At 48.5% G+C, this 16767-nt stretch overlaps 1 protein-coding gene and 1 long non-coding RNA gene across 5 annotated transcripts in view; both read right to left on the bottom strand.

Moving 5' to 3' along the window:
- The window catches only part of COQ8A (coenzyme Q8A), a 52624-nt gene extending 42793 nt beyond the window's left edge, over nucleotides 1-9831 (bottom strand). Inside the window, exon 1 of one of the 3 annotated variants that reach the window (XR_010839638.1) lies at nucleotides 9227-9357. The gene's annotated coding sequence lies outside the window, so the exon portion shown is untranslated. Of the gene's footprint in view, nucleotides 1-9226; nucleotides 9363-9548 lie in introns of those variants that run through there. The other 2 variants (XM_067028910.1, XM_059068874.2) reach the window with 2 other exon arrangements.
- A 2013-nt stretch (nucleotides 9832-11844) lies between these two features.
- LOC131759700 (uncharacterized) lies at nucleotides 11845-14512 on the bottom strand. Of its 2 annotated transcripts, none has more exons than XR_009336539.2 (3): nucleotides 14437-14512; nucleotides 12427-12536; nucleotides 11845-12194 (listed from the first exon to the last, which is right to left on the bottom strand). It is a non-coding gene; the product is annotated as an uncharacterized lncRNA (long non-coding RNA). The 2 variants fall into 2 exon arrangements; XR_010839629.1 differs by having other exon boundaries at nucleotides 12811-14506.
- Between the last annotated feature and the right edge of the window lie 2255 nt (nucleotides 14513-16767).

Here is a 16767-nt window from a genome sequence, read left to right as displayed (position 1 = left end):
CCTCAAAATGCTCATCAGTTCTTACAATCTTACTCTTTCAAAACACTTTCACTTCAGATTAAATATTTCAGTGAAATAGTATTAATAACAAGAACAGCTACCAGTTATTGCTCCCCTTCTGTGTGTATCACTTTTTATTACTCCTAATCCTACAGCAACCCTGTGAGGTATTACTGTCCCCATTTGCTGATGAGACACAGCTCCGCAAGGTAAAGAAATCTCCTCTAAGTCCCAATGCTGTCAGGGGCAGGCCTATCCATGCCTGACAGACTCCAGGCTCAAGTCCTTTCCTCCTGCAGCCTCGGAAGTGAGCAGATAAGAAACCTGCCCCCAGGTCAGTAACATGTTTTTATTTTTTATTTTTTTTTTTTTTTTTCGTTATGCGGGCCTCTCACTGTTGTGGCCTCTCCCGTTGCGGAGCACAGGCTCCGGACGCACAGGCTCAGCGGCCATGGCTCACGGGCTTAGTTGCTCCGCGGCATGTGGGATCTTCCCGGACCAGGGCACGAACCCGTGTCTCCTGCATCGGCAGGCGGATTCTCAACCACTGCGCCACCAGGGAAGCCCAGTAACATGTTTTTAAATCAACAGTCACTCTCCTGGGGGCTTCCCTGGTGGCGCAGTGGTTGAGAATCGGCCTGCCAATGCAGGGGACGCGGATACAAGCCCTGGTCCGGGAAGATCCCACATGCCGCGGAGCAACTAAGCCCGTGAGCCACAACTACTGTGCCTGCGTGCCACAACTACTGAAGTCTGTGCGCTAGAGCCCATGATCCGCAATAAGAGAAGCCCGTGCACCGTCACGAAGACCCAACACAGACAAAAGTAAATAAAAAAATAAAGGATTTTTTTTTAATAAAAAGAAATGCCTTAGAAAAAAGAACAAAAGTCACTCTCCTGGAAACACGGCAAGGTTCATGCCCTGAAAAGTGTGTCCACCTGGTTGCAGAAAATTATAAGTCATAAAAATCCAGGAGCTGGCTGGGCTCTCAAAGGCCACCTGGCCAAACTCCCTTTCTGGAAAGCTCCTCAGCTACCAGGTTGAGAGTGTTAGGCTTCTCAGCATCAGCAATCCCACCCCGGTTCTGTCTCAGACACAAGTGGGAGAAAGAGGCAGAAGCCTCACAATGAGTCCACCCTGGGCGTGCGCCTCCAGAAGAAGCTGTTGGGTACGCGGCCCCCAGTCCTGCCACGCTGACTCCTGGAACCAGCCTCCATCAGCAGCACCCCCAAACACCACACACAGGCCAGGCACGGACACCTGTGCATGTCACTGGTGCAGACATTAAGTTAACGGGTCCTGCCACCGAGGTCCCATGCAACCCTCCGGCACTACAAGCGTACGCAAAACCCCAAAAGTTTGGTTTTTTTTTTTTTTTTTTTTGCGGTACGCGGGCCTCTCACTGCTGTGGCCTCTCCCGTTGCGGAGCACAGGCTCCGGACGCGCAGGCTCAGAAGCCATGGCTCACGGGCCCAGCCGCTCTGCGGCATGTGGGATCTTCCCGGACCGGGGCACGAACCCGTGTCCCCTGCATTGGCAGGCGGACTCGCAACAACTGCGCCACCAGGGAAGCCCCCCAATAGTTTTTAAGACCAGTGAGTTAACCCTACGAGGGACAACCCTAGATAGACGACAATACTCAGGAAGAGAAATGAAAAGAGGATGGACAGAGGAAGAGGCGACTGTCTCCTCGCTGACCTCCACTCTCCTTTGCCGGCAGAACTAAGGCCACGGGCCCAGGCCTGGCCTTCAAGGCCCTTCACTGTGGACCCCAAAACATCTTTCCAGCTTTTATTTCCTACTATCTCCACCCCACACCAGCGCTTCAGCCAGAATGGCTCATGCCTCAACACATATACATACACACACACACACACACACACACACACACACACACACACACACACACACACACTTTCCTACTTCCACGTGCTGCTCCCACCTCCTCCCCCAGGACACCCTTTCCTCTGCCGAAATCCTACCCATCCTGATGGAATGTTACGACGCTCCATAGGGTCTGCCCCCCATCCTAAAGTCATCCTCTAAAGTCCCTCATCTCTTAATGGCCTAAGGTCGCCCTGCCATGCCCTATATGACTCTCTGTGTACCTGTCCCGTCTCCCAGGCTGCATGGTGCACTCCTGGAGAGAGGATCTCTTACCCAGACCTATACTCCCCTTGAGGGTTGGTGCTGTACCATGTCCATACCAGGAGTTTAATAATACCCACGGGCGCCTAGGGGCTCCCCAGCTTCTCAAGCTCCCTCTTCTAGAACCCAGAACCCAAGAGACACCAGGGATGCTAAGCATCTGGGAAACGCTCTTTGTGTCACCAATCACCCTGAAACCGCCACCATCCGGAGCCATGGACACAGCGGCAGCAGCACCCTGTGTTAAATGGGATGAGGGCAGAAGAGGGAGAATGGAGGAAGAGCGACGTTCACAGGGACCCGGGGCCTGCTCACATGTGCACACGGACACTGGGAGGGAGGGGTGGCGTCCCACCCAGGATGCGGCACCTCTACTGTGTCCTCTGCTCGGTCCCACTCCTTGCTTAGAAGAGTGAGAGGGAAGAGAGACAAAAGACAGCAGGCCTGGCTGACAGTGAGCTCATGCGGGCTGGAACAGGGGCACAGCAGGCCTGACCTGTAAGTGGTGCCCAGCCCTTGCTTTACCAAATGCTGGCTGTAAACACATAATGGGGCAAGAGCCACAAACAGCTTTTTCAATCTCAGACAGATAAGGAGATGTTTGCTCCAGCACCTGTCAAACAGTAACCACCTGCAGGTCACAGGGCAACCTATTCTTACTTTCCCCCTCCCCTGAGCCAGGACCCGGGCCAAACGCAGAGAAAACGTGCCAGACAGAAAGCAAACACCAGCTTGACCCCAGGATCTGAATTTATTGTAGAAGTTCCGGGTGTGTGAACAGACCCCAGGACCTCCCATCCCGCCTGGCAGACGGCAGGATCATTGCCGTCAGGCCCTCTGGTTCCCAGACAACAAGGGAACTATGATGAGGCTGATGGAGGAGGGTGGTCAGCCAGGCCCAGGTTCCAGGCCCACCCTGGGCACACCCGCTCTCCCTTGGGCCTGAGTTTCCCCGTTTCCTCATGTGTAAAACAAGGCAATTGACCCAGATGATTTCCAGTTCCCAGAGATTAGGACATGGCCGTTTACCCTGAGCACAGAAGGGCTGTGCTGAGAATTGGGATTTAACAGGTCCTAGAAAGAATCATACACAAAGGAATCTGAGTACTAACCCTTCTAGACGTTCTATGAAAATAGCAAGTGGGGAGGGGCAGACCTGCTTCTGGGGGGTGGTGAGGTGGGGATTGCGCAGCCTCTCTCAGCAAACACCTCTGGGAAAATCCAGCGGGTGGGGCAGGGAGCGCACCCCTTCGCAGACGGCCAGGAAACCTATCCTGCCCCGTTACGCACGCACGCACACACAGGCACACACAAACACACACACACAGGCGCGCACACACACACACACACACACACACACACAACCCTCCTCAGAGGCTGGCAGGAGCCCGGCTTCCCCTTCAAGCGCCACCCCCAGCCTAGCCTCCCCCTCTCACATCAAGCAGAGGGCCTCACTCACTGCAACTGACCTCTTGTTGCTTCCTCAAAACAGAGGCAATCAGATGTGCTCACCCTCAACCCTGGGTACAGGTCTCAGCCCTCCCCGTGCCTCTCCTCCCATCCTATCTCCTCCCCGCACTGGCCGTGGCCGTTCCCCTCCTCCCTCTCCCTCCTCCTCTAGGACTTCGCCCTGGACCTATTTTTCATTTTGCGTTCAATGTCTCCTTCCGCAAAAGCTTTCCCCCTCAAGCCCACAAACCCCGCTCTCGGCTTTCACGCACCATATATTGAAAAACCTCCCGTTGACTCTGCCTCTCCTTCAGCCTCATCCCGGGCAACCCTGCCTTCCCTTCTCCCTCAGCACAGGCTGCCTGGCCCCGACCCCGCGCTCTCCCCCTCTGTGGCACTCACAAAGGCCACCTGATGGCTCCATCCACCTGAGTCAACACCTCCCTCCTCGGCTTTCCCTCGGGTCCCACCCTCTCCCCTGAAATCCTCTGCTGGGTTCCCATGGCTCACCCGGAGTCCCCCAGGCCTGGTCCCCAGCCCCATCCTCCCTGCTCTCTACGCTATCCCCTGGGCTGCTTCAGCCTCCCCACGGGCTGGCAGCTCCCCCAGGACCGTGCACCCCATTCCCAGGCTGGGCAGGCCATCTCAACCACTGGCCCAATTCTAGAACAAATCCAATTATACACACGCCACGTCTCTCCCCGCAAGTCCCACAGGCACCGATGAAGGAGCATAGGGAACCCGGGGGGCGGGGAGGACGGAACCGTTCTGGACCTTGACGGTGGTAATGGTTACATGACTATATGCATTTGTCAAACTGCACAACCGCCCACTAGAAAGTGTGAATTTACTGTATGCAAATTGTACCTTCATAAAAAAGGATAGGAAAAAAGTCCCGCAGGCACCTCAACCCCTTCCTGTCTAAAACTAACATCACCATCTTTCTGCCACCAGCCTAGCTCTGCCCCCTGTTTTCAGCAGTGACACCACCATCCACCCCGAACAGTCCCCACCCCTCCCGCCACTAGAGATCTCAGCCCAGTGGCCAAGCAGTAACTGAGTCTAGAGAGTCCACCTGCACAGATTTATAATCTCTTGAATCTACGCCTTCATTCCACCTCCCCACCACCCGCCACCTGGGACTCAGGCCGCCCTCACTTCTCACAGGCCGGGCCGCCTCACGGGTCTCCCTCCCCATCCACCCTAACCCCTCAAAGTGACCCACTCCAAGACCCATTCTGCACAGCCTGCCTGCCTGCGTGCCCTCCCCTCTCCTCCCCACAGCAGCGCCCACCTTTGCCCCTCCCTGCTCAGGCGTCAGCTTCAGATCCTTCAACCTGTTCCTCCTTCAGGCCCTAGCTCCTAGACCTCCCAGCACAGGAAGGCAGTTTCCCAGCCCTTTTCCAGCAGACCCAGCACCGCTGCGCCCTGGGTTCCCACAGCAGAGGACTGCACCCGCCCTATGTCCTGTACAGTCTGCCAGTACCCACAGGTACCCACGTCCACTGTGCACATGCCAGGGCAGGGAGCCGCCTCCCTCTCTGCCAGAGCCCACTAGGCTGCAGCTGAGTTGTGGGTGCCCAGGGAACCCTTTCTGGCCTGAACTGAACTGTCAGCTGAAAATTACCAGGAGCCCTATGCCAAAGCCCTCCTGGCCCCCCCGACCCTACGGAAGCACAGTGGCAGCAGGGCTGCTCAGAGTATCCTAAACTCCTAAGGGCAGATCACACAAGCTGCTTCAACAGGAAATTGGGTGGGGGACTCACCCCAATCTGCTCCCTAGCCCAGCCTCCCACTGCTCCCCTCCCACTCCTTACCCTCCGGCCAGACTGCACTCGCCCCTACCAGGCACTCACCCACCCCAATGCCTCTGCTCAAAGAGCCCACTGCCTGGACCAATGCTACTCACAGAATGGTCCTTGGACTCATATTGTCATCCTCGATGAGATTACAGGAGTAAGGGCTCAGAAATTTTCACAGCAATTTAGCACTGTCAGGACATTTGTACTGTGTTTTGCAAAAGCACTGGTCTGCAACAAACTGGGAACAAATAAAACCTGGCCTTCAGCATAGAGCATCTGGAAGGCACTGGCCCCTCACCCCTCCAAACTCCTGCCTCTTCCTGCTGAAATCCAGCTCATCCTCAGAGCCCCAGCTAACATGCCTTCTCCTCCAAGAGCCTTGCCGTTTCCACCAGCCAGAAGTGGTCTGATCTAGACCCCGAGTCCAAACCACACTGAGGGTGTTTAGGTGGTACCTGCACACCCCTTATTACAATTCCCTGAGGTCCGGGAACCAAGGAATTGTTCACTTTTATATTTCCAATACCACGCTCAAGGCAGACAATCAGTCAATATTTGTTCAACAAGGGAATAACCCACAATTCCAGAGCGGGCTTTTCTTCAGGGCAGGATGTGGAGGAGCGCCAACCCTTAGAGCACACAGGGATTTTCCAGGTTTCTACCAAGTGCAGCCCCTCTCCCTCAGCCAGATGGAAATGGGATATTTTAAAAAGCAAGTCGAGGGCTTCCCTGGTGGCGCAGTGGTTGAGAATCCGCCTGCCGATGCAGGGGACACGGGTTCGTGCCCTGGTCTGGGAAGATCCCACGTGCCGCGGAGCGGCTGGGCCCGTGAGCCATGGCCGCTGAGCCTGCGCGTCCGGAGCCTATGCTCCGCAACAGGAGAGGCCACAACAGTGAGAGGCCCGCGTACCACCAAAAAAAAAAAAAAAAAAGCAAGTCGAGGACTCCAGAGACAAGAACTCAGTTCACTATTCACTACAACAGAATCTACAATACCCTGAAAGGGCAAGGTGAGTGAAAAACACTCAGCTTTCTCATGAATCCTTCTCTACATGCAGAGTAAAAATAAAGCACATCCAAGTATGGAGAATAAAAAGAGATTTTCAGGGTCATTTCCAATGTTAGATATTCTGTGGGCCCCTGACCTCAAAGCAAAAGGTCAAGGGCTCAGGAGCCTGTAACCCCACAACAAACATGCTTGTGGACAGACCAGGGGATACCCACTTGGGTCTGAAAAGTGTGGGGAGCAGCCCACCCAGACACATCAGGGTGTGCCTCAGAGTCAGTGGACCCCATCCCCCGCATAGGTGCAACTCCTGAAGGCACAGGGCCCTCGCACTCCCCCTCTCCCACCGGCTCTTCTTTCTACTGGCTGTCCCAGGTTCCTGGCTGTTGTTTAGCAAGAATGCTGGAACTATTTCCAGATGCCACTATCAGATCAAGACAACTCTCAAACATTCCTGTCTAATTTTGCACACAGCTCTTGTTTCAACTGACAAAGATAATGACTCAGTGTCCACAGCTCTTGATGGAAAATTATCGTGCCAAGTTTGGAGCTTCCCAATAATACGCTCCTCTAAAGAAAAGAGAAGTGACCTCCCTGTCCAGATTCTTCTCCATAGGCAAGAAAGGGCATCCAAAGGACACCCTAACTAACCAAGGAATGTTATGGGAAAATCCTGATACATCCCCATAGGATCAATTAACAACAAGAAAAAGAAATTCATGGTAGGGGTTTCAGATGTTTTTCCTTGCCCTGTACAATGATCACCACTCTTCACTTTTCTGCATCCCCACCAGTTTGGGACTTTGTGGTTTGGGGCATAAATTCTGGGTTACAGTGAAGGCAAAATCTAGACTCAGAAGTAGTGTCTTTCCCCGCACAAAAAGAAATGGCTGTCTCTGATGCTTCAATCAACTGTAAAAGAACTGTACAAATTGTACACGTGTCCATTCTGCACTCCTGGGTAGCCTCTCTCTTGGAGGAGTACATGGCACATGTACATACACCCACATATACGTCTGAAATGCAGCCACACACTTACTCTCTGCAGACACAGGCCTGGCACCCTCCCACATCATAAGACATATGAGATGTCTCAACAAATCAGTAAGGATGAACAAAGCATCACCTTGGAAAAGCCACTTACGGATAACTGAATTGGCCCTTCTGCCAGCATTCAGACAGCATAAATTTGTTTGCTATTTAAAAACTGCCCCATGGTTATTTCATATGCATATCTCCCACAGTCTTGCAAAGTCCCCAAAGACAGAAACCACAAGTCTCCCACTTCTTTTGTACTCTGGACCCAGCCAGTCACTGCCATGCACCCAGCAGGCACAGCGAATGACCATGGGTTTCTACCTCCTATCTCACTCCTATCTCCCCCTGGGGGACTCCATTAAAGCCCAACCTACAGGGCTTCTATCATTGGTTTAGGACAGAGATGCTACCCTTTACATAAACCTCTCAGCCAGTCATGGACAAGTCCTAGGGGGCCTCTGGCAGCATGGAAAGACTCTTTTTACAGTTCTACCTCAGTGGTTCTCAACCAAGGTTGCTTTTGTCCTCTAGGAGACATGTGGCAATGTCTGGAAACATTTTTGGTTGTCACAAATAGTGGGGGGGGGGGTGCTACTAGCATCTAATGGATAGAGGCCAGGGATGTTGCTGAAGGTTGAGAAACGCCGTCTTATGTGACACACACGTAAGTGCTCAAACCACCTTAGTTCACTTTTCCTTTGAGTTGCCCAAGGTCAGGCCCCAAATCCTAACCCTGCCTTGTCTGTATTATTTGCAAAGTTGAAAATGCCCAAAGTCATCACCAGTCTTAAAGATACTGCTCCTGAGAACCACCAGCCTCCCCTTTGTTTCTTCTCCGGAGATGGGCCCTCCTGCCAGCATGACCCATCCATGCACAGCCTGACACTGGCAGGCTGGCATCAAGCATGCTCAAATCCTTTGCCAACAAGTTAGACCTGGCAGGCCCAGCTCTTCAGTCTTCTGTCACGCACACCCAAGGCGCAAGTGAGCATGGACAAGTTTTCCAATGGGCTGCAGGCCCTACCCTGGATGAGAGGCTGCACATTAAGTCTCTCACCCTTCAAAGGACTGGCACCTGTCATCCAAATGGAGAGTTCCAGCATCCAGGCCTGCCCCCGCAACATTTTCCATCCCACAAGACACATGGGAGAACTGGCCTGGGTTCGGCAGAGAGGCAGAGACTGGGCAAAGGCACGAGTTTAGGCAATTAAGCCCAAACCATTCACAAGACCCCCGGCGTTTGGAGAAGTAGGAGGAGGGGCCAAATAAAAGCCAAAGGAGCAAAGGACCAAGAAGAGTCCTCTTTCCCAAGTTCACCCAAAACCCCCAAATGTGGCACCCAACAGCTGGCTCGGGTCAAGGGAGTCAAAGTCCTGGCACAAACCTGGGGCCAGGGGCAGTTAGCGCCCCTGAGACAGTGCAAAGGGGTCTAGGCGTGAAGAGAAATATTATTATGAGAAAGCGAGGCAAAAAAGCAGTACTGACGACCAAGAGACAAGGCATCAGGTCACCGGGGCTGCTCGGCGCGTTCCGGGGACCCATGGCTCCAGCACGCGGCCCTCGTCCCCTCCCCGAGACAGGTATGGGCTAAGGTGGGCACGGGGGTAGGAAACAGCCGCAGGGCGCCCAACGCGCCGCGGCCCGGAGCTTGAGGCAAATGAAACTCGCAAACGGGAAGCCGCGCTGTTACTTGAGGATACAAGAAGGGCCCAAGCGGGTGGTGAGCGCAGCTCTGGCCGCAGGCAGACAGCGCCCAGGGAACGCGGTGGGCGGCAGCCTTACCCGGCTGCAGGAAGCTGGGATCCAGGGGTCACCTTCGCGCAGCCTCCGCGCTCTCGCCGTAGAGTAGGCACCCGGCACGCACCCCGGATCTATTTACCAACTCGCCCTAGCCCAGAGACCCTGTGCCGGGAGCCCCGCCCCGCAGACCGCTCCCATTGGCTACGCCGCCATACGACGCCCCCCCCAGTCCAACGTCGCGCGGCGCGGGGCAGCGTGCACGGCTCGTGCGCTCGACCCGCGGCCAATTGGGACGGAGGGCAGAGAGAGAGAAGAGCCAATGGGAGGCTGCCCCAGCGCGCGGGCCGCTCCCGTTCTTCCCTACCTGCAGCCCTTTCCTCTAGTTGGGAAGACTGGGTAAAGGTTGGGCTGCAGGGGTGGGTGCTCGATGCGGGTGCACCCCGAGAAATAGCCCTTCGGCAGATGAGGCGGCGGGCGCAGCCGCGGTGGCCAGCGGTTGGATGTCACGTCCCGGCCGGTGCTCGCCGGGCCTCCGAGCGGGACTGGAGGGGAGGCGGTGGAAGGAGCTGACGTGACTGCATTGGGCCGGCTCGTGCTCTCCTTTATGTAACGAGGGCCCCCTCCCAGTTCCCACAAAAGGCTCCCACAGAAGGCGGAAGCGTTGTGGGCCGGCTGAGTGCGGGCCCGCCTCCGGCGCCCGGCCCCGCCCACATGTCGCGTTTTTCTTCTGGCTACCAGTGTTGTCCCTGTGGGCGCGTCCCAGGCTGGGTCGCCCGAGCAGTGGACCCGGTGCGTGCGGGGTAGAATACCCCTGTCGGCAAGGCTCCTCGCGGAGGTCCGGCCCTCCTCCGAGTAGCGGACACAGGCCAGCACTGCGGCGGGCGGCCGGCTCGATAAGAAGCGGAAGACAGGTAGCTGCTCCCTGAGGAAGTGCCTCCTCCCAAACGGAGTGGCCCCAAGTCTCCTCGTCAGCCCGAGGTATCAGACCTGAGCCCCGGTTGTCTTGACCGTTTCCACTCCCTGGTCTGCAACTCTGTCCAGGGATGTCGGTGGAGAAAAGGGAAATCAGAACAATTTAGTGACTCTTTCACAAAACTAAATACTCAAGCCAAAGGATTGTCGTTTATTCCGAGATGATTTTGAGGAATTAACATTTAACATTTTGGAAACTTGTTTATTGATTCTACTTAGGAAAATTGACTGTTGTATGCTGATGCCTGCAATGGGGGGAGAGGGTTGTGATAAAATCCAGACGTGAACTGAGCTTCACCGTTCCTCATGGACGCTAGAGCCTGGCGTCCAGGCCGGCCCGGCCATGGGACCTGATTGAGGCAGCGTGTCCCCCGCAGCGCAGAAGTGAAGCATGCGGGGCCGGGGTGGCACAGCTGTGAGCTTCTCTGGCCAGGTCCTCTGCGCTGCTGGGTCTTTATTGTACTAAAAACACTCTTCTTTCCTGACCTGATTTTTTTATTGCAAAGATTAACCCTCCATTAACCCTCCAACACTGTTGGTGGGAATATAAGTTGGTACAACTATTATGGAGAACAGTATGGCGGTTCCTTAAAAAACTAGAAATAGCGCTACCATATGATCCAGCAGTCCCACTCCTGGGCATATGTCTGGAGAAAACCATAATTCAAAAAGATACATGCACCCCAATGTTCATTGCAGTACTGTTTACAATAGCCCGGACGTGGAAGCCACCTAAATGTCCATCGACAGTGGAATGGATAAAGAAGATGCGATACATATACACAATGGAATATTACTCCACCATTAAAAAAAGAACAAAATAATGCCATTTGCAGCAACATGGATGGACCTAGAGATTGTCATCCTGAGTGAAGTAAGTCAGACAGAGAAAGACATATCGCTTATATGTGGACTAAAAAATTGTACAAGTGAACTTACTTACAAAACAGAAATAGAGTCGCAAATGTAAAAAACAAACTTATGGTTACCAGGGGGAAAGCAGGGGAAGGGATAAATTGGGAGATTGGGATTGACATACACACACTCCTATATATAAAATAGATAGCTAATAAAGATCTACTGTATAGCATAGGGAACTCTACTCAAAACTCTGTAATAATCTATATGGGAAAAAATCTGAAAAAGAGTGGATATATGTATAAATGACTCACTTTGCTGTACAGCAGAAATTAGCATCGTAAATCAACTACACTCCAATAAAATTTTTTTTAAGAAAAGATTCCCTCATTACTTCAAGTTAAAGATTCCTTCAAATTATTTTTTGGTTATGGTAATGGCATTGTAGTTAGGTTTTTTTTTAAAGAGTCCTTATGCTTTAGATATACACACTGAATTATTTCCAGATGAAATAATAAAATGCATGGGATTAGTTTCCAAATGCTACAGGGCTGGAGGGAAGAATGGGTCATGAATTGATAACTGAGAAAGGAGTATGATGGATATATTGGGGTTCATATTCTGTCTCTTTATGTTTGTTTGAAATTCTCCATAATAAAGTTAAAATAAAATCTGGGCCAAAAAAACCCAGTTGGAAGATAATACTAATAATGAAGGTAGAGAGAATGACAAGAAAACAACGAATAACAATCATTACTACTCTTCTAGGTATAAACTCACTACAAAGTAAGAGCAAGGATGAATCTAACTGCAGCTGATAGAAAGCCAGAAAATTCAAAATTAGCAAGAAGATATTTGAAGCATGGATTTATTCACAATGTACCTCACTCTGAGTGTCTGAGTGCCTGAGGTATTATTGATTATATGATACGTCATCTTAATTATCGACTTTCTTTTAAATTTATCGTAAACTTCTAAAAATGTACATTTTTGTGTATCTTTTCTAATGGGCATAATATATTAATACAGTATTATTGAAAACACACACAAATCTGTGTATACATACATGCACATGTACGTATATACATATTCTCCCAATAATCAAAGATGCCAATGCCTGGGACGTTTGGGTGAGAAGCATGATGCTGCAGCAATTCCCCTCTGATCTCAAAATTTCTTCCTTAATAGCAGAGACAGAGAAGGCGATTATCAATTTTTCCCACTCCACTCAATTATTCCTATCAGCATACAAACTGTCTCTCACTCTTCATCCCATCTCCATTTCTCTGCTCCCATTTTCAGCAAACTCACGGAAGAATTGCCTATATCCATTTTCTCCTTCTCCTTTTCTTCCATTCTACTTGAATCAGTCTAGTCAGCTTTACCCCCCATCATTCCCACAACCTGCTCACCAGTGATCTCCATGTTGCCAAATCAAGTAGTCAATCCTCAGATCTCATCTTAAACTATCAGCAGCATTTGACCCAGTTGATCACTCCCTTCTTTTTTCTTCGTGGTTTCCCTGGGGTATAATTAACATAACATTCTAGTTCAAATTAATACTAACTTAATTTCAATAATATACAAAAACTCTGCTCCTATCTGGCTCCGTTCTCCCCCCTCCTTTGTGCTGTTATTAGTATACAAGTTATATCTCTGTTCATTTTATGCCCATCCCCACATATTTGTCATTGTTGCTTTATGCAGTTATTTTTTAAATCAGGCAAAAAAATAAGAGTTACCAACAAAAATATACCTATGCTGCCTTTTGTATTTACCTATGTAGTTTCTCTTACCATTTTCTTTATTTTGCCACGTGGATTCGAGTTACTGTCCTTTCATCTCAGCCTGAAGGACACTCTTTCTTTCTTACAGAGTGTATGTTCTAGTGATGAATGCCCTTGGTTTTGTTTATTTAGGAATGTCTCCATTTCTCCTTCATTTTTAAAGGATAGTTTTGCTAGATATAGAATGTTTCATTGACAGGGTTTTTTCTTCTTCAGTACTTTATATCATGCCACAGATTTCTGCCTTCCGTGTTTCTGATGAGAAATCAGATGTCAATCCTATTAAGGATTTTCATGCATAATGAGTTGCTTCTTTTTGCTGTTTTCAAGATTCTCTCTTTCTTTGTCTTTTGACAGTTTGATTATCATGTGTCTAGTTGTTTATCCTATCTGAGTTTATTCTATGTAGACTTCAGTGTGCTTCTTATACATATAGATTAATGTTTTTTTATCAAAATTGGGACGTTTCCTGCCATTATTTCCTCAGATATTCTTTGTCTTTTTCCCCCTCTCTCTTCTCCTTCTAGAACTCCCATTATAGGTATGTTGCTATATTTAATGATATCCCACAGATTTCTGAGGCTGTGTTCATTTTTCTTCACTTTTTTCCTTTCTTTTCTTCAGACTGGATCATCTGAATTGGCTCCTGTCTTCAATTTCATTGATTCTTTCTCTGGCCTGCTCAAATCTACTGTTGAGCTCCTCTAGTGAATTTTTCATTTTCCTTATTGTATTTTTCAACTCTAGAACTTCTATTTGACTATTTTTTAATAACTTCTATCTTTTTATTGATATTCCTTATTTGGTGAGACATCATTCACATATAAACCCAGGGTTCATTGTTGCTGCTGCTTATTGTACTATTATTCTTTGTTTGCTTAGTAACTTTTCTGAACTAGTTCTATAAAGTCTGATTTTGTTGTATGTGGCCACTGAAGTCTCTACTCAGTTAGCTTAGTGGTGAGCTAATGATAAGACAGAGATTTCCTTAAATGCCTGGAACTAATAAATCATCCAGTCTTTGCTGAGAGACTCTGTGTGCACGCTGGGGCATGATTTCAATGGTCAGCCAGGCAGTTGACAACTCTTCCTCTTCCTGCTTGTGCAGAGTCTCACAGTCAGAGGTGAGATCTTAATGCCTTCCCTGAGCATATGCCCAGCCGTGCCATGTGTGTGGCCTAGAGTCCCAAGAATATGTTAGATTTTCAAAGTCCCTGTGGATGTCTCATTCCCCAGCTCTCCTTAAGCTTTCTGGTTAGTCTATTGTTTGTCTCAACTGTGATCCACTGCCTCAGGCAGCTGCAAAGTTAAAACACATGTCTGTAAATTTTTTTTTTTGACAGATGCTTCTTAAGAAAAATGGTTTTCACACTGGGTAAGCTTGAGTCAGGTCACATACAGACAGCCTTACAAGTGGAGTCTTCCAGAGAACCACCAGACAGGTAAAAAAATGACAATGCTCTGAGAATTTAGCTTTGAAAAAGTTCCAGTTCAATTATGCTCCCTTGGCCAGGCTGAACCAGGAATGTGGACTGTTATTTTTCAAGCTACCACATAGCTGGAGGTGGGGGGGTGGAGGCAGGGCACAGGTGAGACTAAAGCAAGTTACACCACCACAGAGCTCATTTTTCTTACTGAGATTCAGCCATTTCTCTTCACTCCCCAGGTTACCGTAAGCCTTTGGTCAGTTTGCAGAGTTCTGGAAAAAAAAGTTGATTCTGAATATTTTTGCCAGGTTTTTCATTGTTTTTGTGGAGGACAGAATTTTCAAATGCCCTTCCTTTGCCATTTTCTCTAATATCACCCCACTCCCTCCTTCTTGAAACAGTTTTTTTTTTTAAATTTAGCCCCTGGAACATTATGCTCTGCTAGTTATCCTTCTGAGAACCAGCCTTTTCTCCTCAATTTCAATTGTTGGGTCTTCCTCATCTTCCTGACGTCTAAATGTTGGAGGGCCTCAGGACCCAGTCCTTGTATCCCTTCTCTGTCTGCACCCACTCTCTCAGTGATCTCATCCACTTCCCATAACCTGACAACTTCCAAAGCTTTCCCTCTGGCACGAACCTCTCCCGTGAATTCCAGACTCACAAATCCAACAGCCTATAAGGATCTTCACTACGATGTCCACTAGATATCAAACTCCAAATGTCCAAGACTGAACCCTTGATTTACCACTCATCCCTGCTCCTCCCCTAAGGCTCCCTGCCTCAAATAAGGGGCCTTCATTCACTGCTCAGACCAAAGGCCTTGGCATTCCCCTTGACTACTCTGTTTCTTTCATACTTCACATCAAATCCATGAGCAAGTTCTTCCACTCTGTCTGAAAAATACACCCTGAATCAGCCAATTTTTGCCTCAGCATCACTGCCACCCTAGTTCAAACCAACATCTTCTTCCACCTGAATTATTCTAAATAGCCAATGAACTGATCTTCTGTTTCCACACATCATCTTACAGTGATCCTTTTTTGTCTGTTTGTTTCTTTGCTTGAATACAAAAGTCAGATCATGTGATTTCTAAACTCAAACCCCTCTGATGGCTTCTCATCCCACTCAGAATGAAATCCAACATTATTACATTGCTCTGTAAGACCCAGCATAATCTTACCCCCAGGTATCTTTCAGATGTTATTTTCAATTGTCCTCTCCCTCTCTAATTTTATTCCAACCAAAAAAGGCCTCCTTTCAGTGTTCGCCTAACATGCCAAGAACAGTCCCATGTCAGACTTTGCACTTACCCTTCCTTCTGCCTGGAACACTCATCCCTCAGGCATCCTCATGGCTCACTCCCATGCTTTACATGGTTCTGTGACAAAATGTCACCTTATTAGGGAATCCTTTCCTGATCATCCTACCAAAATATGACCTATCCTGTTCCTTAACTTGTCTTAAAAGGACTCTTTATTCCCTTATCTTGCTTTATTTTTCTTCCTTGTACTTTTTATCACCTAACATATTTCTATTTGTTTACTTGTTTGTTTAATCATCTGTATCCCCCAACTGGAATATAAGTTTTGTGAGAGCAAAATCTTTGTTTCTTTAGTTCAGCATTGTATTCCCAGAACCTAGAACAGTTCCTGGCAAATAGAAAGTTTATGGTTAAGAACATGGACCCCTTGGACCCAGAATGTCTGGATTAGAAACCCAGCTCTGCTACTTACTGACTGTGTGACCCTGAGGTAGTTACTTAACTTTTCTGTGCCTCAGTTTCCTCCTTTGTAAAATGAGGATAATACTAGTATCTGTATATAATAGGGTTGTTGAGGATTAAATGAATTAATATATGTAAAGTACTTAAGGTGGTGCCTATCACATGTATACTTTATATAATTCTAGTTATTATTTTTGCTTAATAAATGAATGATAAACCCAACATTGTAACATGTATCATGTATTCAGCAAGATACTATATTAATATCCATTTTCACTAAATTGTTACCATACATACACCTGAAAATGACTTCTAGATTTTGAAATGAAAAAAATTAATTTAAAAAGGACCACATTTTCTGCAATTTCATCTAATTTATTAGCTATGGTGTTTCAAGTACTTTTTGACCATCTTGATATTACTAACCCATAGTAAAAATCAACGAGTTTACTTAATAATTGCATCTTTCATTTCTAAGTCAAAGCTTAGTCTTTATTGGTAATACTTAGAAAATTTATATACTGGTTGCAATATTTTCCCTTTAACACTAGGTTCTGAAGTAGAAGAGCTTAATTTTCTAGCTAAGAGATTGATAAATCATAACTTTCAGACCTGGAGAAAAAATTTGGAGGCACTTTTGTAGAATTCTGATTTTCGTGCTCCACATTACCTAGTAGTGTTCAACATCAGTATTCTTTTTGATTCTGTTAAAGAAAAAAAATTCATGGCACTTGTTAAAGATAGTAAAGCAGACATTATTCCGGCCCATTGCTATAAGTACAGGGACCACTGCAGTAGGAATTTGCAGCGAGGAGA

The sequence above is a fragment of the Kogia breviceps genome, chromosome 1 (genome assembly GCF_026419965.1).
Source record: "Kogia breviceps isolate mKogBre1 chromosome 1, mKogBre1 haplotype 1, whole genome shotgun sequence".
Classification (NCBI taxonomy): domain Eukaryota; kingdom Metazoa; phylum Chordata; class Mammalia; order Artiodactyla; family Physeteridae; genus Kogia; species Kogia breviceps.
Note: the sequence above shows the minus strand (reverse complement) of the source record. Positions and strands in the feature narration are given on the sequence as shown.